Source organism: Pseudoliparis swirei, chromosome 10, assembly GCF_029220125.1.
Source record: "Pseudoliparis swirei isolate HS2019 ecotype Mariana Trench chromosome 10, NWPU_hadal_v1, whole genome shotgun sequence".
In the NCBI taxonomy this organism is placed as follows: Eukaryota; Metazoa; Chordata; class Actinopteri; order Perciformes; family Liparidae; genus Pseudoliparis; species Pseudoliparis swirei.
The window spans coordinates 13411681-13438608 of NC_079397.1; the positions used below are offsets into that span (position 1 = coordinate 13411681).

Here is a 26928-nt window from a genome sequence, read left to right on the forward strand (position 1 = left end):
GTGTGAATATCTTGTGGTTTTCGTGAGCACAACAACAGCAGAGAAGCCTTTTGGTGGTCAGAGAAATCCTCCTGTAAGCCATTAAGGCCCACATTCGATCCTCGTGACCCCGGCCTGCACCCTGAAGAAGTGTCCCTTTAATCACAACTCTAAATCCGTACCGGATCCACCGGCGGCTGACCCTGCCACCTGACCTTCCTGGAGGAGGGAGACGGGCAGCAACACCACCGCTCGGGGATCGATAGAGAATTAGTAAGTTCACAAGGCATGTTGCAGCCGTTGGTTGATCGCGGAAGAAGAAGAACAGCGGACAGGGATCAATATTGGTCAATACGGCAAAATAATGATTTGCACAACACAATTATTATTCCTCCTAATGGGGACGAAGTAAACAATGGTAGCTTGAGCACAAATTGAACCTTTACTCGTTGTATCGATTTATTGAAAAGACTCAATGTTCATGAAAGTTCATGAAAGTCAATTGTAACATTCGAATCACCAAAAATGTCTTCTCTGGCGTTCGGTTGAATTTAGCTCCATATTCTCGGGTTGCAAAAAGCCAAGTCGGCAACGGTGAAACGGTTGAACTCCGAGCTTGAAAACATCTGTGCACCGACCAATGGGTGACGTCATGTACTACGTCCACTTCTTACCTCCAGTCTTTGGGCAATACACCCAGAAGACGCTTACGTATTTCAGCCGGGGTCAAAGCGGCGGACTCACCGACGGATCGAGCCTCGAGAAAAGCCGCTGATGAACTGGATCACACCGGGTCCAACGGTTGTACATCATTGTATTCCAGCGTTTGAGGCGGTTTACACCATCTCCGCCTGGCGACACGCAGTAGACTCACGCTGAGCACCACTCGCTGACTCATTAAAATTCAGATTGATCAACTCTATCCCATATTTCATTTCCGCTCTGGTGGGAGCATCGTCACAAAGCACAAGTGGCCTTCCAGTTGTTTGATGAGCATGATAATCATTTCCACCATATGCCAAGGCTTTCCAAAGTACCTGATCTGAACCCAACATCAGGCAGGGATGGACTCCAGCAGTCGACACTGTTTGCCACTGACAAACCATCTTTATTGATAATCTATTTACGCATTATTTGCTCCTTTTATCTTTCGCTGTTTGCCCGTTTTTCCTATCATTCTCATCTTTGCTATTCCTTCAACCGACTCCCAGTTCCTTGTCTCGGCCCCAACCCCCACCCCTATCCCGCTCACTTGATTATGTTGAGCCAGAGTCGGGGAAAGTGTCACTATGGAAACAAGGGCAGAGGCAGTGGAGGGCTCTCTATGGGAGAGAGGGGAAAAGAGACGGGAGAGAAAGAAAGGAAAATACTGAGACCTGGCCGGTGCTGAGGAATCCACGAGTGGTCATATGACCCCAAAAGAAAGCCAGAAAACAAATGAATCCTATTCACCCGTCAAGGGGGGAACAGACAGCTGAGTGATATCATTTTATTCACTGCACCTTACTGAGCCATAAGAGCCTCTCTCTCTCCTTTCAGCATTTATAAATCCACCTGTTTGTTTTCACTTAGGCGGTGGGGAAAGCTATGATTAATGCGCCAGATGTGATGAGATTCACTGAATGCAGAAAAAACATGAGCAACAGCTTTTTAATATTGAGTGTCAGTCCCTTTTAAAAATATTCATGCTGTATGAATTATGTGAAATCTCAAAAAATAATTCACTATCTCAACTGCTTAGCTTTATCTACATCACTCCCTCTGAGATTCGTATCATTCTAATGAGGGGAATCAATGAATAATATAGTTTTACATCACACATGCAATAACTGAGCAACAGTGGACCATCGTCTGAGTTCACATTAACGCTGCATTGAATAATCTATCCATCTAAAAATGTCTCACATTCCCTGGTTTTATTTTTTCAAATCTGTGAATTAGCTTTTTTCTTTATTATATTGGAGATTAAAACTGAGAGTTATTATTATAGAGTTTTTGGTCTGTTGGTTGGATTAAATAAGCAATGTGCATATGTCAAGTTGAATTTGGGATTAATGGGTATTTTCCATTTTTTTCTGACCTTTTAACGATAAACCATTTTTTTTACTTAGCAATTAATAAAAATGATTGCCAGTTAAAACTATTGTCCACCGTGCATTAGTACATTCAGTAATGTCAGTACAGATTTTTCATTTTCTGAAGCATGCAATACAGAAAACTCTCACGACCCAATGTTTTAAACAATAACTTTATGTTCACATTTAAAACAAAAACAGCAAGCAGATCTTGTGTAAAAACCAATGGTACAAGACTCTCTTTCCTTTGTCAGCCTTGAGTTTGGGGAGCGGGGTGGCGGAGGAGAGACGAGAGAAAGGAGGGAGCAGGTTATGGAGAAGGGGAGGAGTAAAAAGAGGAGGGGGAGCAGCGTGCGAGGGAGGTATGATAGTGAGAGGGGCTGAGCGAGCGAGCCAGAGGCAGGGAGGAGGCAGCGGAGGAGCAGCTCTCCTCCTGAGTCTCCATCCCAGAGAAGACAGAGAAGAAGAAGAAGAAGAAGAAGAAGAAGAAGAAGAAGAAGAAGAAGAAGAAGACCAGAAGAAGTCAACAGTCCCGCCTTTGCTGCTGCATCCCATCAACTCCTGAAGTTCAGACCAAGACGTCCCCTGTGAGGTACGTTACACTCGCTCTTCGTGGCTCTCCTCCTGTTATCTCTCTCCTCCTCTTTATCAGGACTGTGGACCAGCAGCAGTCAGGCGCTGGGTGTTAAGTAGTGTGTGCAAACCATCCGGCTGAGGCATTTCAGCAGCAGGTTGCTCCGTGTGTGTGTGTGTGTGTGTGTGTGTGTGTTTGAGTGTGTGGATATGTGTGTGAGTGCATAGAGCAAAACAGGGTCCGCTTTATCGAAATGTCAGCAGCGATTCTGCTGAGAGGTGGTTCCTTTGACATTTGAAGATTGATAACATTTCATGCCATCAGACTCGTTCTGAGCAGAGTGAGACCTGATGTGAGGAAGGACGCTCTCACGAGAACTGTCACCTCCAAAACTTGGCCCCGATTCATCTCATCCTTTTACTCACAGTTAGTGTGAAGGACAGAATTACGTCACCGAGACCCTAAAAATATGAAACTTCCAATGCTTATATTGCCCCCATATTTTGATAAGCGTGAGATTTTACACCTTTCAACAAGTTTAAAAAAGGTCACATTAACCATGTGCACAAAACACTTATTTCTAATAATTTCCTTTTGGATTTCCCCTGAATTACCTCCATATCCGCTTATAAATCTACCATTGTGATCTTGATCGATCGTGTTATACCATTCCTTAACTGTGAAGAAATAAGAATGAAGAGAGTTGTTAATGCAACTACAGTCATTGGAATTAATTTCCCATCATCTCCAACCCCGTGTTATACTAAACGGACTCTGCGGCTAACAGACTGTTTCTCTGACCTAAGTCTCCTGGAGTATCTGTCAACCACTCTCTTCATTAGCGCCATTACGGGCTGTCTAATGTTATCAGGCACATTGTCGGTATTGATCTGCTAACCTGATCCCAGGGGGGGGGGGGGGGGGCGAACGCCCGGACAAGCTCCAAGTCTTCATTCCTAACTCCGCTCTTCATACACGGCCGATAACATTTCAGAACCGAGTGGAACGTTATTGAGTGGACTAGCGCAGGGACCGTCTTTGTGCAGATGTCATGATGTCATACTAACTGGACCCTCTCCTTCCGGGGCTGCACAGTGGAAAAGGTCTTGATATTAAAGAGGAAGGGCGCTGTGCTGTGATATCGCTGAAGTATGGGGCTTATTTGTGCTTCAGACGGATGATTTCAAGTAAAGGTCAAGAAGTGCGCAGAGCCTTCGTTCTTTCAGTGGCATCGTGGTCCAGCAGTCGTGGTGCTTTGGCTGCAGAATATATGATGTCATGGCTTGTTGGCTGCTCCGAGAAATTCTTCAGCAAAATATATTTATTATAATAAATGAAAAGAAGGTGGATTTAAAAATAAATAACACACACATATAATATATATATATATATATATATATATATAAATTATCCATTTAAAAAACAGAATTTCACTCAGTTCTGTTGACTATTTGTGGGACTGACAATTTCGACAATTATTACTATAATTTCCACAACATCTGCAGACTCGTGGTAGCAAATAAGAGCTTTTCACTGAGCTTTTCCCCGCTTTGTTCGAGCTCGCCGTATAATTCAGTATTAGTATTCCTATCTTGTTTGAGAAAGTACCTCATTATTAATTTCCAGTGTGACTCATTCTTTGTGAAATATTGGCTCAAACTGTGTTTATTGTTTTGTCTGTGAAAATCAGGGATGGTGTGTTTTGCATAACACCTGTTGATAAGACCAATGAGTCCAAGTCCTTCATGTTTTCACTGATATGAAATGATGATGATCGTTATATTCAGACCGTCATTTTACAGATTGCACACATTATCCTTCCACTTGATAAAGGATTAACACAGACAGTTTGAATACTAGGGCTACAACTAACAACTATTAATATTTTCATTATCGATTAATCTGCAGATTATTTATCCTGATCAAACAATTAATCTGTTATTCAAGAAAAGAAAAAAGGGAAAACGTTCATTATATCTTAACAGCGCTCGGGCTGATGTCTGAGCAATCATCCAAACCCACAGATATTCATTTTATTATGACAGGAAACCGTAAAAAAAAGAAAAAAATGCCAATATTGGCAATTGATAGGCACTACATCTTAGTGAATATAAAATGGCCATAGGTTAACAGAAAAGTTTATATTTTGGAAATCATCAAATCGAGAAATCAACGCCTTTTTTCAGCACACGACACATCGCACATACCGTAAAACAGGTGTAAGCATGATGCGCCCGCAAATGTTGCGCAGTGGTGAGGTCAGACTGTGCTAAGTAGGAGATGCATGTATTCATGTGCCTGTGGGCAGCATCTGTGTACGTGTGGATGGCAAAGAAAGTATATGGAGATCAATGCAAGCAGCTGTTCTCCCTGCACTTCAAACGCTGCTCTGTTGTTGGCGCATCAACGCGCCGACAGGCCTCGCGCGAGGGGATCAAAGGCTAATGAGACAGCCATCGCACAAACGCACCCGGCAGACCCATGAATATTGATACGGCTCGGGAGAGAGATGGAGGCAAGGGTGTCTTCACTGCAACAGCCAGCCCGATGAACTAAAGCGGGGGAGGGGGTGCAACTGTATGCCGGAAGGACTTTGGGGTTTTAGATATTGGCAGAATGTGTGGTCAGATCTCACCAAGGAGGATTGTGTCGAGCTTATTTAAAAGGCTCTGACAGACGGTTTCAGTCAAGTCATTATTTGATCGTGAGAAATTAATTGCAGCCATATAGTTTTTAAAAAAGGCTCGCTTTATTGTACTCTCTGAAGGAATGCAGACCCCTGTTTTCATTCTTTGCTATGTAATATTTCTCTTTTTCCTTCAAAATGACTATAACCTCATCTAAATGCCACACTTTTTAAAAGCAATTATATTTTCAGTAATTCCTGCACACCTGCTGCAGTCGGTAAACGAAGCGCTGCCGAGTCTGCAGCATCAGAATATATTCGCCCTCCTCTCTGCCCGATGTCTGCTCCGACAGATACCACTGTGAGCGTGCGATCGCCTGAAGGTGATTGTGTCATTGTGGGTTTTTTCGCAGGCTGGAAGTACAACAGCACAGTTAACCTGCTGAATGTCACACACGGCTACACGACGAGTTAAAATAACACTTTCTCTTCCATTATAAATCTTAAACATTGTCAAGCACCCCAGTCTGGCCGAGTTTGTCCAAAAATAACTAAGCTAAAGGTGACGTGTAGCGTTTCCCTTAAAAAGACAGCGGTTATATTCTGGGCGGTATGTCATTTCAGCCCATTTGAGCTGTCAACGGACACAGACACAGGAAGGAGGCGGCAGGGAGAGGCAGACTGACGCGGCAGGAAGGCCGTCCACCGCGCGTGGGCGACCGTGCCTCTATCTTGACTTGTGCTCGTAAATCAAGCCTTCCCTCCGGAGGCCTATCTTCCGTTCTCAGACCTTCACAGCAGCTTGTTCTCCAGCCTGTGACGAGAGGGGCTGTTGTCACAGCAGCTATCGATCGTATGGGATGAGTTTGTCAGACCGGGGGATTTCACCCGTCTCGAGCGTGGTCACTGGAGTGTCCCGTCTCGTCTCGGTGTCGGTCTCTGGGCTACGTGGTCCGTCTTTCTGCCAAGTCGCTACGAGCTATCCGTCAGCCGCATCTCACGGAGTTTCATTCGGAAATGAAATCCCAGAGGTTCAAAATAAGCGGGTTCACAAACTCGAATACTTCCAACACTTAAGAGACTGGAACCATTAAATGTAATGACTTGAGTCGGTTAGAGCTGCTGGCGACTCATCCAAGGTGATAGATTGATAGATATATACTTTATTAATCCCCAAGGGGAAATTAGTCTTGGTGTTCCCTGCCTTTCGTCCAGTGCATGCTGGGATTGGTTCCAGACCCAAGTGACACTAAAAAGAAGTTGATGCATATATTTAAATTGAAAGGAACAATTTGGGATTGATACCACTCATGTGTGTGCAGCTACTGCAAGCGGCAGGTTAGCTTAGCTCAGCATAAAGACTATAGAAACGGAGGAGGACTGCTAGCTTTGGTAGCCTACCTCATAACCTCTCTAATTCATATCTCATATGTTCTTTATTAAAATCTTTTCTCTCAAGATATTCAAAGTATTGTGTGAGTTTTAGTGCTGCTGGTAGGCAGGTTGTGTTACCATTAGACTTAGCCACCCTAACTTCCCACCAGTTTTCATTATTTTGGCTAAACTAAGCTCTTCTCAGTTGTGGCCGCAAATAAGTATATATCCACGACAAGCACATACTTAAAACTGGTTATTTTTGCATTTTTAATAAAGCAAACCAAATTAACCCAATAACAAAAATGACCGAACACACCAAAGTATGTTTGTGCTAATTATTAGTTGTAGATTAATCTCCATGGATCTGTTGATACACGACAGCACGTATGCAAATGCGATTTGTCTGATTTTCAAGTAGCAGAGAATATGTTTACCCAGTGTGCTCCAACACTCAGATGAATCAAAGTAAACCCAATGCAGAGGTGAATAATCCTCATTATCTGCTGATTCTATCATCCATTTGATCTATAAATTAATTGCACAAAGACACATATGCTTAAAAACAATAATATCGTATGTATGGTTGAGTATTTTAGTTTTCTTGGTGTTGCCCATATTACTTCTGTATTCATAAATGACTCAACTGACAAGATGTTTGAATGAGTTTCTGGATGAAAAACTACATTAAATCCAAATGCAAATTACATTTTTGGATAGTGGCTTTAAAAAAAAGTTAAGTTTAACCCTGCACAGTAATAGATTTCCAATATTATTCTCCCCAAAGTAAGACTACTTTAAAACCTAGTAGTTACATTATTCACTCGCGCTCACTCCACCCTTTAAAAGCCAATTAGGTGAGCGTTTCATGGAAATCAGGCACAGTATTTTGTCTCCTGATGTCATTTTTAATTCAAGAGTGAATAAATTACACAAATGTGACACTTGCAAAATTAAAGAGCCCAATCCATTTGACACTCCTGTCAGGTGAATACTTAACAAGATAAAATCATCAATGATGTGATTTCATTTTTTAAATTTATTTCCACATGCATAATCTTTCCTCTGCTTCCTTTGTGTAGGTACAGTGAGAATCAACAGATTTCATCCACTAATATCTGATTCATGGCATGAAAAGGTGGAGTAATTTATAAAAAGTTCAATGTCGTACAAAAAAAAAGTTATTTGATATACACTACCGTTCAAAAGTTTGGGATCACCCAGACAATTTCGTGTCTTCCATGAAAAATCACACTTTTATTTATCAAATGAATATAAAATATAGTCAAGACATTGACAAGGTTAGAAATAATGATTAATATTTGAAGTATTAATTTTGTTCTACAAACTTCAAGCTCAAAGGAAGGCCAGTTGTATCGCTTATATCACCAGCATAACTGTTTTCAGCTGTGCTAACATAATTGCACGTGTTTTCTAATCAGACATTAGTCTTCTAAGGTGATTAGCAAACACAATGTACCATTAGAACACTGGAGTGATAGTTGATGGAAATGGGCCTCTATACACCTATGGAGATATTTCATTAGAAACCAGACGTTTCCACGTAGAATAGTCATTTACCACATTAACAATGTAGAGAGTGTATTTCTGATTAATTTAATGTTATCTTTATTGAAAAAACTGTGCTTTTCTTTGAAAAATAAAGTCATTTCTAAGTGATCCCAAACTTTTAAACGGTAGTGTAGCAACCTGTGCTACTTTAATCCCAGAGATTTTGTGAAAGAGAATAATTTTCTAGACAACAAATTATTTAATTTCACAGTCTTAAAAGTGGTACATTGTGTTAAATTAGCATAGCGGCGATATTGCGCCACGATGTCGCCAGTGCCTCCTCGTTCTTTGTCCGGAGGCCGTTTCAAAGCGTTTCTTCATCTTGTTTCCTCCCCCTGAAAGCCTAGTTTGTGAAACTCCACCAGCGCTGCACACAGGAGCACTCCCACTCAACCTCCCAGCCTGCTGAGAGCACTTGAAAGCAATTTTCTTTTAATCAAGTTTACTATAAAGGCCCCTCTGATGCCAACCTCAGCAACACCACCATTTTGTTTTGTTTTTTCAGCTCCAACTCTCTCGACATTTCATTGATTTCTTCATGAGCGGTATGAAACACTGTTTACTGACATAATGAGAATTCTCTTTGAGTTTATTGCTCTTTCAGGACAGATACAAATATAGGTGCGCTTAAGTGGAGGCCCCTTTTTTCAAATACCTGTATCTACTTTTGCAACAAGCTTCTTTTTTTTACGTTACTGCACTGCAGGTCCATGACCCTTGTCTTGACATTGATTTCTACATTACTTAGTAGGAAAGACATATTCAGTTCTTTCTTTAACCCTTGTGTTGCCTTCGGGTCATTTTGACCCGATTCAATATTTAACCCTTCTGTCGCCTTCGGGTCAATTTGATCCGATTCAATGTTTAATGTCGGTGTTCTTCGAGTCAACAAACAAACATAAAGTACCTCACACTTAAACTTGGAAAACAATATTAATTCTAATAATTTTCTGGAGATTTTAATAGCTGGGGTCATATTGACCTCAAGGGTAAAATATGTTAGTAAATATAAAGGTAACAGGAGGGTTAAACATTGAATCGGGTCAAATTGACCCGAAGGCAACACATGTCAAAATATATTACACGTACAATAAAAGTCTTGCTGAAAGTACAGAAGTATTATCAGTTAAATGTTCTTTTAGTTTTAAAACGTACTTTGTCAGTTATTTTCAGCATCAATAAACCGGCCAATTATTTCCTGCACTAATTGCTAATTAATTTAACTTAAAATAACCATGACATAAACCCTAAGTGACATGTTAAAACTGCTCAATTTGTCCGACCAATAATCCAAAACTCAACAATATTTCATAACAATATTGACCAAGAAATCCACAAAATATTTAAATTGGAGAAAATAAAAACGGATTCTTTTGTTTGGAGTTTTTGCTTGAAAAATTACCAAAAAGTGTCATAAATTATCAGAAAAGTTGCTGATTTATTTCTTTTGATCTATTGATGTATTATTGTTGCAGGTCTATTCAATATATTATTGTAGATAATTAAGTAAGGGCTAGTTTTAACATTTTAAATACGTTTGTAGTTTAGCACAGTGGCTCTGAAGCTAGGGGTCTGGCCCCTCCAAATGGTCACATGGTAAATCTGATAAAAGACAAGGACCCCAAGACAATGACCGATTTTTAACCACTGGTTAATCTTTAACAAAGCAAAGTATTTTACATGGTTATAATATGTTTTTAAGTAACTTCTCAATCGGTAAAGTACCGTAAGCTGTTGGATGAAGTCAAGTAAAAAGTCCACATTTCCCTCTGATATGTAATCAGGTATTAACATATAAAGTTGTATCAGTACTCATACCTCTATATAGTATTTAGTAAATGCTTTTTGGTGTATTCTATAACTTAAGACAGGTTGGATTGTAGTTGTTTCACCTCTTGCACTGCCCGATGTCCTCAGGCAAAGAAGATTCTTCTGTATCATATCAGTGATGACCATATTTCATAACCGCTTAAGAGCCCCTGACCTTGAGCGATGCTTATGAATACATCTTGCCCTCCTGCTTAATTCAGGTAGTGTCTCAACAACAGCACATTGTTTGATAAAGTGTGACTGCAGACACTTACTGTAGTGAGCATAACAATGCTGCAGTGAGGTGTTAAAATACATGTGAACAACAATGCTAAATGTTCAATTCCATTTTAAGTCAACAGAATATGGATAGTGAATACAAAACAATAGAGCCAAATGTTGATTTTCATACAACTCTGAATCATCATTGTTTTGATTGGCTGCAATGAGACCAATGATACTGAATTTCTTGCTGTTTTCCTTTATTCATCTTGTCTTCAGGTCAAGAGGACATGACGTGCCATGAAGACTGGTGGCTGTGACTGAACCTCAGAAGACTCAACACACAGGTGAGCATTACTATCTACTCTTACCTCTGAAAGATTAATAGCAAAGGTCCTTGAGATGATGGACGGCAGCCTAACGTTTAAATCAGCCGATATGAAGAGTGGTTGTTGTGTTAGAAATTAAGAGACCCCAAATGTATTTATGGTGCTCCATAACAGGGGCAACAGTGGCGTTCTGGTCATGGCTTCAAGGTTTAGTACTCACTTAAATGTGATCTACCGCAGAAGAAACACAATGAAATGATAAATCTTAAAATATTCCCCTCCTTGTTGATTTAGAGATGGCGAGCGTGATGTAACTACACTGTACAGCAGACACTGGACATGCTACAGAAGAGCAGCTGGTGTATGTGCTTACAGCAGCCAAACTAATGTGTGTTGTTTTGATAAAGAGGTCAATCAATAGAACCTGAACCCACTTCTGATTTCATGCGGAGGATGTATTGTTCAGCAAGACCGAGTAAACTTAGTCATGTGTCTGAGGAGTTGGAGGTTCACTGTGGCTGCTCCTTCTGTAATGAGTCCCTGAGAAAAATGCAAGAAATGTCTTGACTTGTTGACACCATTTTTAATTAATGTTGACAACACACATTGCATTTCCATGACTGCTTCCCGATAAAAGCCATCAGCCAGTTGAACACTGTCTATCTATGTGAAGCGTTCTAATAGAGGTAATGACATACAATAATGTACAGAACACAAATAATGTCTATAACTGGGTTTGATTTCATGAAATGTTCAACTTTAAGAAATATAAATGCATTTACTGTTCCTTGACTGTGTTTGTAAATGCTACAGTGCATGCATTATTGTGAGAAAGTCAATCAATCGAGAGGAAAAAGGTCAGAAACTCAGAGAATGACGATCAATACTCCGAAGCAGTAATCATTACCCAGGATTTAGCTGGACTGTTCTTTCTATGAATTTTAAAGTGGTTACACATGTAACCATCAGAGCAGCTGCACATTTCACCTCTTTCTTTCACTCCCCTGCTGCTGCATTGATTCCCAAGAGGAGAGCCTGTAGAGCCCATACAGGATTGAAGCCGTGTAGTCGGAGAGCTTCAGCGAAGCAGCAGCAAAGTGACTTGTGCCTGCAGAGGGTCAGACTGCGGAAATAATCACTATTTCCTTCATTATATTAGCTTTTACAGCCGAAAGTAGGCATTTTAATTAAAACACAGTCAACTCTGAATCAACGAAACAAGTGTGAATTTCTGTATAAAAAAATATTAACTGCAATAGAAAGGAAATGCTCACTTGATTAAATGTGCAAATTCAAGTAAATTCTCACACTCCATATCTCTAGTAGTTTGCAAAAATAGAGAAATTTTTCTAAAATGGTTAAAATGTCGAAGCAATATAATATAAATAATATACTATCTAATAATCTAATGGAGGGGAAATAGGTTAAGCAGAACTCTCGACCCGTAGATCAAGTATGGAAATGATATCTTACCCGGATGCCTAATGTGTTTTAATGAAACCTCCAAAAGAACCGCTTTAAACTGGTGCCCCGAAAGTACTTTCACCATTAAAAATGAAGAATGAATTAAACCCTGGAACATCTATTAGATATTAAAGTGCATTCCTTGTGCTGCAGAACTTTGTGAAAATGTGAATCCAAGTGAAAACAGAATAAACGCTTTGACATTAATAGGGACACTTCCTTGACTTTTCCAATTTTCAGCTCCAATCTTCTGTTTCAATTTCCTATTTTCTGTGGCCCAGTTTATACTCAGGGGGGAGAACTGCAGCGCTGCAAAAAGCCCCAGGTGATTACTCTCACTATCTGTTTTGTATCTACCTGTTAAAATGATGATGATATCCGAAACTCAAGTTGTGCAACAATAATGCAAAGTTGTGCCGAGGTCTCCTTCCAATCAGCGTGGATGGGAAGCCTATACATGTAGTTACGGTGTGTCTCCAGGCAGCACATATATCTTCAGCCTGAGAGGCTCAGTATACAGCAGTACTGCCCACCAGATTTTATTATTTGCACTCCACGACATGAGCTTAAATCATGTGTTTTGTCCCAGTTTTAATGATGGCACCCTCCCTAAAAACCCCGATTACGTGGCATCGGCGCTGACCCTCCTGGGCTGAATTCCGGTGACACCTTCCAGTCCGTGTTAATGAGCTGACTCCACTCTGTCTACAGGTCACGGTGATATTTACAGAAACCGTTGTAGCGGTAGATATCCACGCCTCCCCGTGGCGCTCCCTCGCCTCATTTGCATAGCTTTCAGACTTCCCTTTCCCGCTCTCCCTCTTTCCCCCGCTCTCGTTGTGCTCCTCCGTGATCGACAGGCTCCTTCGCACTTCTCTTCAGTTTGTGTCGCACATGTTAATTAAAGCCTCTAATTAGCTTTCCCCACTAAAAGGCTGCATTAAATCAGAGTTGGAATGGCAAATGATTCCTGGCATTAGCATAATTGTGTTTTTGAAGTTTAAAGATTTGGGCATTAGGGATGGGAGCACGCGTTTTTGTTTCACTGATTTGTTGTGTTTGGGGCTCAGGTCCCGGGGGCCCGCTGGAGGTTGGCTATGTGGGTTTAGAGGCCCCGGGATCCTACAGGGCCTCCACACTAATGAGGCCTGCTCCTCTCTGATGGAGCAGATACAGGAAAAACAAACCTGTGATGTGGCACCCTCGGGTGGTCCTTTGAGACGGGACCCTGGTGGAATGTGTGTGTGTGTGTGTGTGTGTGTGTGTGTGTGTGTGTGTGTGTGTGTGTGAGACAGAGATTAGACAAAAGGGAGATAAAGTTATGACTATTTTTATTATTATTGTCAGAGATTTGCGAGTACTCTGCCTTTTTCCCAATGCATGCTGGGATTGGCGTAAAGCCCCAGTGACACTGAGCTGGCAAACATGGCAGTAAAAAGTATGTGATCAAAATTACTTTTGATTCAATATACAGGTTGTTCATACTGGATGAAAAATGAGGATAAGGGTTTATATTACTTTTCAAAGTAAACTATTAATTTGTTGTGAAATGAAAAAAATACTGGTTGTTAAACGGTTGAAACGTTGAAAAGTCCAGATGAATAAAAAAGGTGCTTTTGATGTCAAATTACTCCACTATAGAAGTATGAATATGTAGTTGACTCGTACAGGACACAACAAAGCCTTGAGCTTCTTTTAAGACTCTTCAGAATTGACTCCTCTGGTCTGTGTTGAACAGGATGATACAGGAGAGAAAGAAGGCAAAACCTTCTCCCGTCATCTGATGTGAAAAAGACTGCAGTTGAGAATGTTCTGGCTAGGCGTGCACTCTTGGAGCGCACACTCTCTAATCCGTCCAGGTGGAACCATTATTTTCAAAATGGACCTCCTTGTTGGTGAACACACAGAGAATCTCATATCCTCTAGTGCAGTGTGATATACCTGGATTTACTGGTGATTATGTGTACATCCTCTGCTATCAAACATGACTGAATACACCATCCTCGGGTAGATTTTATATACTTTATATACAGGAACTTGTCTTAAGGCACAGCGGTGGAACGGGGACAGTTTGGAGTGTTGTCATGTGAGTTATTATTGAAGTACCCATCTCGACATTAGATTCCCGTCCCAGCCTAGAATCTGCTGCAGGCATGAAAAGCCATTAAGATACATTAGAGGAAGCATAGTTGAAGAAATGATGTGAGGAATGAATTATCACCACTTTTACGCAAGCCTACTTTTAATTAGATTAATTCTAATAAAATGATTTGTGTGTCAGTAGTCAAATAATTTCAGTTTCTTTTAAAAACTATAGTTGATTACATGAGAACACACTGCCATGTTCCTGATCTGACACACGCAATTAAGTGTTTTTTTATCGGCACAAAAGCACCGAAATGTGTGTTTTTGTGAGAGAAGAAGAGAGAGGTAGGAAAACAGAGTAAGAAAACACTCAAGAAATATAGAAAGCAATAGAGGAGGTGGAGGACGAAGATGAGGTTATACTCTTGATGCATCTGAGGTGATTAGTGGTCAACCTTGTGATGACATGCAGGTGTTCAATTAGGACCAACGACCAATATTTTAAATGTAGATGTTATAATTTTTACATGATTCAACACCATTAATGAATCGAAACCACAGTCTACAGCCATACCAGTGGCACTAGGAGACCAGTGCTAATGCCAGTATGCTGACATGCAGGTGTTCAGCAGGTATAGTGTTCATGTTCACCATCTTAGTTTATCATGTTAGCTTGCTAGATGTGTAGTAAACAATATCTTCAAAAATTTGAGCTGATGATGGCAATAGATGAAAAAAGGTGGGAGTGGGACACCAATGATTGTCCAAAATGACATGTTAATCCATCCAATAGTTTCAAAAGACATTTTACTTACAACCACAAATGTCTAATAATATATATAGAATATGATTCTTCTTCTGGGGACCAAAAATGCCTGTACAAAATGTCATGGCAATCCTTGAAACACTATTTAAGTCTAAATCAAAGTGGTTTGCAGATCAACCTACGGATTGGTTTTCGTTTTACCATCTGAAAATGAATAAATAATGTTGATTATTGCCTCTGAAAAGTGAAAAAGAATACAACAAGACTTTTTGTACATTTAACAAATGAATTATTCGCTATCAGAACGTTCATGTTCTGCTATACTTCAATGACAGACGGGAAGCGGCTCGTGCATGAGTGACACAGCGTCACAGATCTGTGTTTCAACGTGAGATCGTTAGACTTCAAATGAACCACGGCGTGCTTACAGGTGTGTGTTTATGAGCCGTGTTGTAGCAGCTCGGGAAGTGACTCAGCCAATCAGAACTGAGGACAGAAGCAATCCGTTCAATAACCAGATTTTTTTTCTACTTAACACGTCGCAAGCCTGCTAGATTTTTGTGCTTTTGATAGAAATTTTACCGATACAACAAAAGCAAAACCTCATTACCTGAAGTTCACCCTATAGGTCGGTACAGATTACAAATGATCAATCAAGGACTCGTGGCCTTTAAAGGTGCCCTCATTCATCTTGTGCCACTAGATCTATATTGACTATTGAGCAACTGAGGCATCTTTTCAGTTTGACTGAACTGATTATACAGTCCGAAAAGATGATAAAAAAACATGCAAATAGTTGAGAGTGAAGTGTGTGTGTTCACCTTTTGAAACAGGTGACAGACAAGCTTGATGGAAACAAGCTGATGACAAGATGACAGGGACAAGAATAAACTGATATTTTCATTTAAAAAGTCCCTGGGGCCTCATTTACGATGGGAAGGGGGAGGAGGGAGCTCAAAATATCACGACTGGTAAACAGACACACACACACACACTGCAGCCCTGATTGAGTGTAAGTGTCTGCGTCGGCGGTCAAGGTCAGCTGATAATGGGAGAGATTGAGGGCAGGGTGAGGCGGCAGCAGGGGGAGAGGGGGTCTGCAGCAGTCTCAGGTAATGAGATTTACGACCCTGAGCTCTCACTGCAACCCCCCCCCCCACACACACACACACACACAACTACACCCTCCACCCCCACCCCTCTCCGAACATGATTTATAAATCTAATAGACGTCAGCGCTCCCGCCTTAGATAGAGGCTTCACATTATCACTGAGTGAAAGTCATCCGTTCAACAGGGCAAGAAAACAGCGATGACTCAACCAGGTCCCTGTGTGTATGTCTATGGGTATGTGTATGTGTATGGGTATGTCTATGGGTATGGGTAGGGGTATGTGCATGTGTAGGGGTATGTCTAGGGGTATGTGTATGGGTATGTGCATGTGTAGGGGTATGTCTAGGGGTATGTGTAGGGGTATGTGTATGTGTATGTCTATGGTTATGTGTAGGTGTAGGGGTATGTGTATGGGTATATGTGTATGTGTAGGGGTATGTCTATGGTTATGTGTATGTGTAGGTGTAGGGGTATGTGTATGTGTAGGGGTATGTCTATGGGTATGTGTAGGGGTATATCTATGTGTATGTGTATGTGTAGGGGTATGTCTAGGGGTATGTGTATGGGTATATGTGTATGTGTATGTGTAGGGGTATGTCTAGGGGTATGTGTATGGGTATATGTGTAGGGGTATGTGCTTGTGTATGTGTAGGGGTATGGGTATGTGCGTGTCGGGCTATTTGGGGGTATGTGTATGTGTAGAGGTATGGGTATGTGTATGTGTAGGGGTATTTAGGTATGCTTGTAGGTATGGGTATGTGTATGTATGGGTGTCTAGGGTATGTGTATGGGGTATGTGTATATGTAGGGTATGTCTATGGGTATGGGTATGTATGTATGGGTATGTGCTATTTGTGTATGGGTATAGGGTATGTGTGTATGTGTATGGGATGTGCGTGTAGGGCTATTTGGGGGTATGGGTATGTGTATGTGTAGGGGTATATCTATGGGTATGTGTATGTGTATGGGTATGTGCGTGTCGGGCTATTTGGGGGTATGGGTATATGTAGGGGTATGTGTATGGGTATGTGCGTGTAGGGCTATTTGGGGGTATGTGTAGGGATATGCGTATGGGTATGTGCTGGGATTAATAACCAGACTATTCTCTTCAGCACTAAACAGGAGACAAGTTCTGAAATAGCTTTCATTTACATTCACGAGGTGGTCGATCTCTGCAGGATTTGTCATGTAACAAGTTTGCTATAAGTTTTACTAACATGATAACAATAATACTAATTCAACTATGACTTTGTTTCACATGGGATACAATAGTAGTCTTCTGGCTTTCTTTATTCATACTGCGTCAGTTGCTCTGACATCATCATGTCACAGGTGGGTTTACATTGGAGTAAGTTGAAAGCCATACAAATACTAGAGTGCCTCTGTGTGTGAGTATCAGACACAGAGGGTGCACTGAACAAGCATTGGTATTTGATGAGTTGAGCGGAAGGACGGGTTGAACAAACCTCTTACTATGTTAATTAAATACTGAACTAAGTCTCATGATGAAGATATTTGTCGGTTAATCCTAACAAATGGGTGGAAGACGCAAGCAATTGCAGTCCAATTGAACTCAAACGTAACTAAAAACAGATTGCAAGAATTAAAAAAGGAACTCAGAGGGTGATTAGCTGTCACACAGAAGTAATGGGATTACTCTAACATGCCACCCGCTCCTTGTGCTAACACTCTCAGCAAAATGACATTTAACTGAAACAACACACGCTATTGTTCCAGTGGGCTGAGCAAGGCAGCCGAGGCACAGCAGCAGCAAGAACGGAGGCCATTGAACTGCTCATTACCAGTGCAACCTCTCCTCGAGCAGCAAAACAACATTCATTGTCTGTTCAGCTCTGTTTACTGAGGCGTGTGCTGAAAAAAAAAGAAGAAGAAAAGCCAGATTGCCTCCCAATAGATGTAGTGCTAATATTTGCACTAGACCTTCTGTACGTGTGGGAAAAGAAGGTAGATTGGATTTTGAGCAGAAGCTTACACACATTAACATATACGAACACCCCTTCAGTGATGTGTTCTTGTGCAGTCTCCCATCTCTGTGTATTTTGAGAATTAAACCAATAAGCCCCCCTGCTATAAAAGCCCAGCCCAGCAGTTATTGATGTGCTGTCTCTTTATTGTCTGGAAGCTTATTCTGTTCATATTCACTGTGTCTGCCTTTGTGCCAAGAAGAAGTTACTTTAAACACACTGAAGGGCTCCGAGATGTCAGAGCAGCTGTGGATCAAATATGTTAACAAAACTATAATGTTCTGATATCTGTTTACCACTCGAGTATTTATAAAATTCTTTGATTGCACATATGTGTTTGATATTTTCAAATTAAAAAACCTTTTACGGATATAAAATAACCAGGCAATGACAATACATTCAAGCTAAGAAGGATTAAAAAACTTTAACATTTCTAGGAAGCTTTCCTTTTTGAGAATATTTTGATGTAGTTTGTAGCCTATACTTTATTACATAGATGAGAGAAAGAGCAAATGTAACAACCAAAAAGTTATTCTTTTTAAGACATAAACGCTGTGGACACATTGATGCTGCCTCTGAAATCCTATCGTATGCTATATCTCCCATCTCGTTGTGTCTCATCACCCCCTGCCTCTGTGTGGGCGATGTCGCTGCTCATGCCCAAAGGGAAGTTTGTCACTTTGATAACAGGTGGCAAAGGCACGAAACAGCTACTAAACCACAACGTTTTAAAAGAAATTAAACAAAAGTCTCCTTAATTTCAATAATAATGTTTTTTTAAAGCAGCGCAGAACGATTGCTCTTATTAATTCTGTTTATGTGTCCACTGCTCAGCTCTTTTTCAGCTGAGGTGAAGTTGTTGGCTGTGAGGACATTAATTAGTGCTGTTCAAGTACCTCCTCTTTTTTCAGTTCAAATGAGAAAATGCAGTTTGATTTCTCTTTCTAAGCAGCTGCTTAATTAGCACAAAAAAAGGCCTTTTAGTCCCCGTGTTTGTACCTCTTTGAATCGAAAACTCTCCTGAGCTCCACGCATGCAGAGTAGGAATATCCAGCGATTACAGAATCAATCAACTTGCATTCTACAATGGAGGTAAATAATACCACTTTAAGGGCGTAACAACAACTTTCTCTTCTGGTTTATATAGAATAATACTGTTTTGCATTATCTCATCTTTCTGTATTTATTTCAGCCAATCACCAAATGTACATCTCTTGGAGGATACATCGTTTGTAAATGTAACACTGAAATCCGACATGCCAGAATGTTTGATACTCAGACTAAAAACAGCCAGATTAATAGACACGCACTCACTAAATACCACAACCGGCTGCCTTCAACAAATGCATTCAAACAAGTACAGTAGCAGCACTCCAACGCGAAAACATTACAGCTTTGTTTCAACACAGAGGAGGAGGACCAGTGTTTCCAGGGAGAGCTTAAAATGGCTGCTAAAAGTCAGCATGCTGGAGCTGAACCAAGCCCAGCAGACGGTGGACAGGCTTGCCGTTGGATGGCTGGGTTCGAAGGCAGCAGCTTGTTAGGGTGGAAATGGATTAGCGAGAGGCACAATGGGAGTCTTAGGCGTGTCTGCGGTGTTGTGTTAAAGCCCTGCCTACGTTGCCCGGGCTGCTAGACTCATTTATGCCCAGCGGTGCATGCAGCAGCCAACTCTCACACACAGCGCTTTTCTAATTGCCACGGTTTCTTCAGCACTTGCAGCGACAAGCCTCCATTCGGCATCCATCAAAGCGATGGATAAACCTGAGGTGCTGCGCAATTGTTTGGTTTGTCACATGCAGCTGTGGAATTACTTCTCTGCCACGGTTGTGTTACATTGTGAGATACAGCAGGGAGTGTAACAGTGGGATGGAGAATGTATTGACAGTAAGGCCAGTCCCCCTTACCTGCAGATAACAATATATTGTTACTGCCGTATACAAATGCTTCTTATAACAACATGTTGAAGGCTGAATGGCCTTAATTTATAGTGAGCTACTTTAAAAGGTAGTTTCTATATTTTGAGGCTTGTTAGTTGTGGCATGAGGACGAGTGGTCTCCCTCCACGAGCCTGGTGGGAGGAGTCAGGTCGTTAGGGAGATTCAGCTCACCTGGTGGGAGGAGTCAGGTCGTTAGGGAGATTCAGCTCACCTGGTGGGAGGAGTCAGGTCGTTAGGGAGATTCACCTCACCTGGTGGATAGACTAATTACGCTGGTGACCGTCAGTCGGCCAGTGTGTCTTGGTCTCTACACTATTTGGTTTTGTTGTATTTAGTTTGCCGTTATGTTAACTTCCCTGAATGTATTTTTTTTAGCTACAACTCGTGTGTGAACTTGCCTCCGTTGTCTGGCGTTGAGCCAGGTTGTAACAAAGTTAACATGTTAATCTAAAATGTGTTGGCTGCCTGCACCACGGTTATGAAGTACAACCTCACGGAGCCACCGGCACGGCTGCCGACTTATTCATTTTGTATAAATGTATGAGTTGGGCTACTCGGTTGGCAACAGTAGTGATTCAACCTCTTTCTTACAACTCGTGCAGTGCCACATTATACAAGAAGCAGTTCACATAATTTATTTTCCTAGAAATGCATTTGGAATAAAATATGTTGGCTATAAATTGTACAACACAGTGCTGCACTTCTGACTGATGCATAAATAGCATTATGTGACACTGCCCTGTCAATGTTGAAGCAAAGGACTTGTCGTAAATTGTAGTTTATTGCTCACTGTGGAGTAAACCACCGACAGTTGGAGATGGTGGAATAATGACAGGGGAAAAGGGAGAGAGGGATATGCACATGTTGACACTTGACAGTGGGAGAAGCACAGGTATATATAATCATCAATGCTGGCTGAATCGTATTCAGCATTTGAATAGAGCAGAGCGAGTGTTAACGCCATTAGTAACACCTGTGCTACATGAATGGTCGAAATACCTGCTGGAAAAAAGGCCTATTCACGCTCACGTTCACACTCTCAATCAATTAACCAAATCTGCATGTCAGAAAAACAGGAGCACCAGGAGGAAACCTAGCAGGCAAACTGCACATAGAGTTCATCAAAGGAGAATCCACAGTGGCAGAGAGCACAGCGGAGCACTGTGACTGGCAGGTGAACACTGGGCAATGGAGGGGAAAGACTCCACATAGAGGACAATGCAACAAAGAAAATAGCTGGATGTTGCAAAGTTTAATGGTCCCAGAAATGCCCCGCAGGAGAATGCTCTAATGCCCCCCCGAAAAATGGAATACGTTAAATAAAATAAAAAGAACCAAACTAATTTAATCTTCAAGTGTATTCCATGTATCACCTGACATAATCCTCTCTGCCAGAGACTTCCATTGTTGTGCAAACACATTAGTCTTTTGTCTTGACTGATCATTTATGTTGTCTTTAGTCACCTTTCATTCCCAGCACAAATGACTGCAGCAGTCACAGGTATTTTATCGTCTCCAGCTACAATATCGGCCGTTTTACAGCTGACGCCAGATGGTTTGATAGCAGAACCATCTGAGAGGCCTTCATTGGAAACTGTTTTGAAAAAAGCGTCTTTAAAAAAAAAAAAAACTTGATTGCAGTTGATTGGATGAACCGCATGTCAGTCAAACTCTTGCCAGATGTTAGAAGAGAAAAAACATCTCCATTGAGAGAAGCCTTGTGTGCCGTTATTTCCCCTTCCTTCAAAAAATAAACACTCCATTTCTTCTATCCCATTTTTGTCCTAAAATCAGCCAACGCCAAATGTTTGTGTGGACATGACTCTGTTTTGTGCAAGTGCATCCTGGGTAAATGAGGATTGACAGGCCCCTAATGCCCTCTGCAGCGAATAAATGGATAATTGAGAATCCTGTTGTGATGCCCCCCTTCCTGTGTCTGAGATGAGACTCGCAGCCATCTGAGCTCTCCGATGACACAGCCAGAGATTGATTTTGTGCGTGTGTGTGAGAGTATGACAGAAAGATGAATTTATTATCTAGCTCTCGTAGTATCAGTCGCACTTTATATATTAATTTCTCATGTCATAATACAGTGACACTAATGGTATTCTGTTGCTGGTGTCAGTCTTGCATTTGTGCTTTTCGCATTTACGGAGGAATCTTTTTTTTAAACCGGCCGGGACACGCGTCATGGGATTTTAATCAGACTTAAACCCGTCACATTTAGTCATCTCTGCTCTTCAACCCACTCAGATATAAATTGATATGTTGAGAGGGACACACTTAGAGAGCTGCCACTAAGTGTTATTTGCATCACTGATAATTCAGTAGCTGATTATTGTAATGAGAAGTTCTGCTCAGAAAAAGAAAATGTATGACTAAAGAGTTAAGGTGAACTGGCCAGCTCCATATGCTTTATTGTTTTTTCAAATTCTTGAAACAAGTTTAATCCATGAAATGTACAAAATAAACGGTGAAAAAAAGACGTTTATCCCTTGAGGCCAAGCTGTCATCTTCATATTGTTTGCTGTGTCCAACCATCAACTGGAAATATTAAATTCGTATAAACATTTCTCACGTTTTAGAATCTATACTAAGGCACAATATAAATGAGATGTTTTTGGAATTAGTCAATAGATTTATAGTTTGTCCCAAACGCACATAGATTTCTAAAGTTTTGATCTGTCTATGAGTTTTGCTAAACTGGATTAAATTATTTTTCATTCATATTTTTTGAGTAACTGTGCCAATGAGCAAACAAAGAGAAGGTTTCTTTATGTGTAACCGAGAAAAGATGTTTGGGTGCAATGACATACAATATGCAGTGAATAAAAACTTATAAATGCAATAATTACCGTGGTAACTGATGTTCAATACCCAGCACACAGGTGTCACCTTTGTAAGTTGTATACAGTTGTCTCTCTATAGATTGCAGGACACTATTGAAATAAAAATCACAGCCAACACACTCGGTGATTAAACCATTTACAGTTGTTAGATGAAAAAAAAAAAGACATTTTCAAGAAAAGGATGTTTACTTCCCTTGGCCTGTGGTCGAGAACGATAGAAAAATCGAATGAAATAAAAGCCAGGTTGGAGGAGATGGACAACTGGGCTGGCCACGTCAGTCGGCAATGCACTTATCAGGTGGAGACTTTCTGGAAGTGTCAGTCGGTATAGGAAGCCTTCAAGGGTCTCGGGAAAAGAGGATGCTCCGGTAGTGACAGGGCTATCTGCCTCTGACAGCCCAAAGACCTAAACCCGGATGGCTGGGAGAGATACGGCCCTGTCGGCCCTGGACACACACAAGCACACACACACACTCATGGGAACACAAACACACAGCCAAACACTGGCATTCACTTTGCATTAACAAATTCCCTATTGCCTGTCCGCTCGCTCATTCATTCACTCATGTGCACTGACACACACTCATACACTCATACGCGCACGCACACACACACACGCGGGCTCCCTGTCTGCCAGCCGGCGAGGCTTCCCATTAGCTGTGGTGCAGTGTGCTGAGTGAGGAGCGCTGGGGCGAGAGACATCAATTTGCTTCCTCTAATGCGCTCGCTGCCCCCACAAGACATATTGATTATTTCTTCCCCGCAAAGCGACAAATAGCAATTTCGGGGGCATAATGGAGATAGATGGTTGGTTTATAAGAAGCCCCTAAAGAAAAGTTGTAAGGGGGTGGAGGGCTGAGGGGACCGAGGAGGCCGAGGAGGCAGGGGGATGCTCTCCCTCCTCCTGCTCCGCCCCCCCCCCCCCCGGCTCTGCCTCCATCTCTTGAGTCGTAACTTTCTCCCACCTCCACCTTTTTTTTTTTTAAATGTCGCGAACGTAATTCAAAGGCGAACAAATGAATAAGCAGTGTGCGGATAGATACAAATAAAAAATGTCACGAGAGATGAGTGTATCGACGAGAAGGTGAAGGGATGGCGGGGCTTGTGGGGTGCACAGATGTTGAGGCACACCACCGATGCACATTCATTACGCGCCTCCTCCCAGCGTCACCTCCTCCCGTCTTAATGGTTGTACTGCAGAGAGCAGCTGCTGCCGCAGTGTTTGCTGTGCCTCTCCGTTACAGCTACTCCATATCCCCCTCGTTAGCATCAATGTGACGGATTTCGCAGCTTGCTCTTATGGCGAGATCATGAATATTTGATTCTCAGTGCGCATGCTTGAAGTTCATTTAAAGTCTCTGAATGAGTATCTGGATTGTTCTTGACATTTAAAGTTAAAGAATGTGTTGTATTCGCTTCCCAGGGCCACGGCGCTTTCTAACTACATCATTCAAAGTAGAATCGTTCTTGAAATTAAAAGTCACACAGTGTTTGTCTTGTTTATTCGCTTCAGTCTTGACAAGGAGGCAGCTGTTTTTAATGTTTCGACAGCTAAGACATATAGATTTAGGGAAAGTAAACATTAGTGTCATCATCTTGTCTGTTTTGCTTTGAGAAATGGCCTTGAGAGTTGACAAGAGATTCAGAATAAATCACATAATATATGTTGGTGACATCCGAGTCTGTGCAGCCGTATCCGCCTCCATGTATTTAGGGAAATGTTCTCGTCACTTTATCCACATGCTATTTATGACAGACTTCCATGAACGTGTCTTCTCCTGCAGACAGCCAGTGGTGTTCACACTGTTGAGGTGGCTGATAGCTGCCAGCTGTAGAAGTCAGTGATGCTGTGGACTATTTTGGTGTTACAGTATTTCTAATATTACCCTAATATGCCAATCAATCACAGGGACGTCCAATTTCACAAGAAAACACCCAAGTCTACTGAACAGCCACACCAGCGACTTTGTCCGCCTGCACTTGGCATGTAGCTAACAACCCAATGTTGACCCTATTGTAACATGTCGATGTGTGTGTCACGTGTACGTTACTTCATTCAGAACTAGAACGGGCACTCGGTAGAACGCATACCACAAGATTGTATTATGAACATTTTGGCATTAGTTGCATGCCAATTGGATAAAAATTGACCGCGCTATGGTAAAAAGAAGATCTTGACCTTTGACCCGATCAATCCCAAAATCTAATCAAATGGTCCCCGGATAATAACCAATCATCCCACCAAATTTCATGCGATTCGGTTTAATACTTTTTGAGTTATGCGAGTAACACGCATACAAATAAATAAATAAACTAGAATGGGCACCAGGTAGAGCGCATACCTTCGCATATCACAAGATTAGGTATTGAATTATGAACATTTTGGCATTAGTTGCATGCCAATTGGATAAAAATTGACCGTGCTATGGTAAAATGAAGATATTGACCTATCCATGATCTTGACCTTTGACCCGATTGATCCCAAAATCTAATTAAATGGTCCCCGGATAATAACCAATCATCCCACCAAATTTCATGCGATTCGGTTTAATACTTTTTTAGTTATGCGAATAACATGCATACAAATAAAGAAATAAATAAATACACGGCGATCAAAACATAACCTTCCGCATTTTCAATGCGAAGGTAATTATGAGCGGCCGAGGCAGAAAAACCTTTCAGAATGTAATATTTTCCATGTGTTGTCAAAGCAAAAGTTTCATGATAGCAATGTATCGCAGCAATGTGTAAACAATGTGACAATGTGAGCGGGCTCGCACCTGAGCCTGCGGCACACCAGATCTCCCGAGAAATGTTTCAGCTCGTTATTCAGCCGTCTGTCTTGCAGCCACAGCAGTCAGCTGAGTTCAGGGAAAAAGCTGAAAAAAGCCAACATACACAACATGCTCAGCACCAAACAGCAAACAGACAGAGTTAGCCTCTATAGGTGATGAACACAGTGGAGCATTCAGCAGCTAAATAGACAGATATGTCCCTCAGTAATTGGTGGAGACCAAAAACGGAGCTATTAAAGGGTGAATATTGGACATTTAGCTGCTTCAGTTTCAGAGTCCTGGTTTCGGGCATGTTGAATACAACCGAGCCATCACTAATGTTATTAGTGAGATCTGTTGTTTACCTACTATGACAAATTAAATTGTCTGCTGTAAAATAAAGATGCTTTTGGAATAATGTCCTGAATGGTTTTAAGATTGAGTGGAAATATAACACGGCTTAACAACAAGTATCGGTAATCATTGATTCATGATCTAGATTCCAAACACGCTGTTATCGAGCACTGGAGATTGACATCACCTTGAGGTTTTCCAATATCTGCTAACTTGTCAAATGTGTGGATCTCTTTCTGCTCTATTTCACACGTGGCAAAGTACCTCAACGCCAATTTCTGCAAATGTATTGGTGTGCCGTGATTTCGATTCAGGTCACAGAAGTGTTGTGCTCTCTGAATGTGTGAAATAGAGATCCTTTTGCTGCAGCCTCACTTTATCATCACAGTTCCCTCTTTGAATGTGTTCTGCGTCTTCTTTTATCCCCCCTTCAAATCACTGTTATTGTTAAGTCACCAGAAAATCTTGCAAATCACAAATCAAATCCTTTTTTCAAGCTTAATCCTTAATTATTCGGGGTTTTTGTGTACGTGTTTTGACTGACTGAGAAAAGTGGAAAAGTTGCTTTCCTCCTGTGAATAATTTCAACATGAAGTGAAAGCACAATTTTGAATACTTCAAAATGCATTCATTAGATGATGCTGTCGCGTTAGATAACAACCTTGGTAGGGTAACAGTATTACACTTGGCTCATTGAAACATGTTCCAAAGTTGCAGAAATTAGTCCAATCACATCTTTCTAAGTCCAAAAAAAAAGGCAATCATTTTTTTACTTTTTGCAGATTAAAATTCAATCGTAGTACGCTCACATATTTCTGGACCTAATAAATGAGAATAAAGCAAGCGTGACAGGCCATTTTGTTGTTTTTAGCGATAATGGATCACAGCTTTAATTATGTGCAACAAGCCTGCAGTGGGCCATTAACCACAATAAAGTATTTGCTAGTTTGAAGAATTGGAAAAACTTTCACCATTCCAGCGGCCAATATCAATTTAGAGAGTTAAATGAAGGTAATGTAGCCATTACAAAGTGTAACAG

At 41.3% G+C, this 26928-nt stretch overlaps 1 long non-coding RNA gene across 1 annotated transcript in view; it reads left to right on the forward strand.

The window, feature by feature from the left end:
* The first annotated feature begins 2549 nt into the window (after window positions 1-2549).
* LOC130200629 (uncharacterized) overlaps window positions 2550-26928 on the forward strand; it is a 39789-nt gene continuing 15410 nt past the window's right edge. Inside the window, exons 1-2 of the long non-coding RNA XR_008833050.1 lie at window positions 2550-2646; window positions 10511-10578. This is a non-coding gene — a long non-coding RNA (uncharacterized LOC130200629). The remainder of the gene's footprint in view (window positions 2647-10510; window positions 10579-26928) is intronic.